The sequence below is a fragment of the Trichechus manatus genome, unplaced genomic scaffold (assembly GCF_000243295.1).
Source record: "Trichechus manatus latirostris isolate Lorelei unplaced genomic scaffold, TriManLat1.0 scaffold00160, whole genome shotgun sequence".
In the NCBI taxonomy this organism is placed as follows: Eukaryota; Metazoa; Chordata; class Mammalia; order Sirenia; family Trichechidae; genus Trichechus; species Trichechus manatus.
Genome location: NW_004444096.1, coordinates 6,007,827 through 6,011,132, shown reverse-complemented (window position 1 = coordinate 6,011,132; position 3,306 = coordinate 6,007,827). Strand labels below are relative to the sequence as shown.

The following is a 3,306-nucleotide window of genomic DNA, read 5'->3' as shown; positions in this document are numbered from 1 at the left end:
TAATCACTAAGTTTAGAGATATTTTGTCTGGAGTTTTCTTTTGGGTTGACTTTTCTTTCACTTTGCATTACTTGATAACGAATTCTCATCGGGTCTTTCACTTGTGTGAATTATTATCAGTAATACATTGACCACGGCTTTTTTAAGTTTTATCATCTGCAGATAGTGCTTGGTGATGTCCTGGACGTGCCTGCAATAAACCACAGGCCAGAGATTTTCCCCCCAAAAGGGACCCATAAAAAAGACTATGCCAGGTGTTTGGAAACAGATTTCTAAACGCCACTGCTTCTACCACTGGACTGAATTAAGATTTCTAGAATTCTTATGAAGAAGCTGATGAGTTCATGACTGCTGATCCAGGATACATGGTACAGAAATTAATTGCAGGACTGAGGGGACAAAAGGATTATTGTGTGTTTTATGTGGGGGGATATTACTTGATTTAGTGTTTTGTTTTCTGGGCATAAGGAGCCATTTCCTCTTTTCTCCTAAGCCATCTATAACTTACAATAATTCAATAGGCTACAGTTATGCAAACAGAGATGAAACATCATTTCTCTCCACATATTTCCTCCAGAAATGGAAAACTCTTAATGAGCTTTCTTAATTTTTATAGCAATATACTTATTTGCATAAGTTCAATAAGAATTTGCCCCCCTTGTTAACAGAACATAATTCAAAAATCTCAATTATGCAGCCAAGCTTTGATTAGAATGTCATAACTGAGAATGGTGCTCCGAGGATCATGTGTGAGCGGAACTCCCAGCAAGTCCGTTTGTATGATAAATTACCGCTCTGGCTACATCTGTGTAAATAATAATCGACACACATATTTTAAATCAAGAAAAACTTTGGTTTGTGAGTGTCCTTTGATGGAGAGGAGAGTGACCGTAGACAGAAATTTTGTTTCAACTGGAAGTTATGACAACTCCTCGTGGGCTATCAAATTTTGGGTTTTGTTCATTGTCTGAGAAACCACAGACAACTCCTGAGTTTGTTTTCTACTTGCAGATTACAATTGCTCTTCTCGCAAAGTTTAAGGTATTCTTTATGTATCTTTTCATAATCAATTACCCAAAAAGAAAATTTGGAAATATGAGAGAGATTAAGACTTAATTTAAGGCCATCAAAAAATTGACTAAACTACTATCAAATCGGCGTCTGTTTAGAAAGAGCATAAATTGGCTATCCTATAACAGCCATAATTCCCTTAGTTACTGAAATTGGTTTAAACATAGGTAAAAATATATGTGTATTGTAAGGTTACAAATGAAAACAGACAAAGTGGCCCCATTAGTAATGTAGACAACGCTACCTTCTCTCTCTCTGAAATAGTACAGATAAAGGGAATCACATTAGAAAATACATCAGCTCTTGGTTATTTATCTGTTTCCCACGAAAGAGTTCATAGTTTGGTAAAATAAAATGGTTGTGTGCTATATATTAATGACACCTAAGTGAAAGTATATTGGAGTACAGTTTAAGCTGAAGTTCAGGACTAGAGATGCAGTGCATCCTGCAGATACTCCTCTTGCATCTTCTTGTGATTCATGGTCCCAGTTAAGAAATTTGACTTGGTGGCCAAGACAAGCCTTTCAGATCATTGGCTTATACATTCTCCTCATCCTCATCTTTTATATTATTATCCAGCAACTAAGCTGCTTGGCGTCTGGGGTCTTAAAAGCTTGTGAGCAGCCATCTAAAGTACAGCAAACGGTCTCACTCCAACCAGAGGAACAATGAAGGTAAGAAGCTAAAGAACCAACAAAAGTACATATGTTCCACAAGAAGTTACCATACAAAACTGTACCTACAAGAACAGAAGAACCTACATTGGTGCCTGGCTAACTCTTAGTGATTAAAGATTCTAAGCAAATCATGATGAGAAGGGGTGAGACGTTAGAGAAAGAAATTGATAGCAGATATTTTGATTTTATTTTGAGATTTCCTTACCCACGAAACCAAATATTCACTTTAAAGAAATCCCTGACCAAAATCACTCCACCAGCCATCTTCCTTTCACCTGACATTGCAAATCTTTTCTTTCCAGTTTGAAGCCAGGCTGACCAAATTTGAGTCTCAAAAGATATGGCTGGGTGACAGCTGCCATGGCCTCCAGCAGACTGAGTCCTGTACAGCTAGATGGTGCCCGGCTACCAGCACTGACTGCTCTGACCAGGATCACAACAGAGGGTTCTGGACAGAGCTGGAGAAGGAAGTAGAACAAAATTCTAACACCCACAAAAACAGACCAGATTTACTGGCCTAAAGGAGACTGGAGACACCCCGAGAGTATGGCCCCCAGACACCTTCTTAGCTCAGTGGTGAAGTCATTTCGGAGGTTCACCGATCAGCCAGGGATTGGACAGCCCCATAAAACAAAACGGGACTGATGGGGCACAGCAGTCCAGAGACAAGGACTAGAAGGCAGAAGGGGACAGGAAAGCTGGTGATAGGGAATCCAAGGTTGAGTAAGGACAGTGTTTACATGTAGTGGGGTTGTTAACCATTGTCATAGGGCAATATGTGTACTGTTTAATGAGAAACTATTTTGTTCTCTAAACGTCCATCTAAAGTGAGAATAGCAGCACAACTGGAAGAATGTAATCGACCTCACTGAACGGTGCACGTAGAAATTTTTGAAATGGTGTATCTTTGGCTATGAATATTTTTACCAAAAAACAAGTGTTGCGAAGGGTGAGGGTTGACATGTCGTGGGATTGTTAATCAATGTCATAAAACAATATGTGTACTACTGTTTAATGAGAAACTATTTGTTCTGTAAACCTTCACCTAAAGTACAATAAAAAAATTTTAAAGGAGAAAAAAAAAGATATGGCTGGGTGGAAGGGAAAAGACTATCTTGTGACTGATCTCAGTAAAAGGGGAGGGCAGGGTTCATCAGCCATGTTACCATTAGTCGCTGGTTGATCTATATTTCCCCTCCTCTTCTCTTTATAAACCCCATTGTACATAGCTTCTTCCAGCCGTTTGAGTTTCCTGAAATCAAAACTGCATCCCTATATTCATGCAGAATAACATGTGCAAATTTCAGTGAGTTTTATTTTTAACAATACTGTTATTTTTTATTTATTAAAAATATATTATTTTCAAAACACATGAACAATAAAGCCTAAACATTTCAAATATCTAGAAAGTGCATAGCATGACCTTCGGGTCCAAGTTCAAACATTCTGAAAAATGATATGTTTTAGCTTGCATGTTTCATTATATAACTTAAGTGAAGTTTTCCTAAGTCAATCTACACACATAATGTGAAGCGTTCTCTTTGAAGACCTATTATAT

At 38.0% G+C, this 3,306-nt stretch overlaps 1 pseudogene; it reads right to left on the bottom strand.

The window, feature by feature from the left end:
- LOC101350844 (natural killer cells antigen CD94-like) overlaps positions 1 to 2,110 on the bottom strand; it is a 15,619-nt pseudogene extending 13,509 nt beyond the window's left edge.
- Positions 2,111 to 3,306: the final 1,196 nt, after the last annotated feature.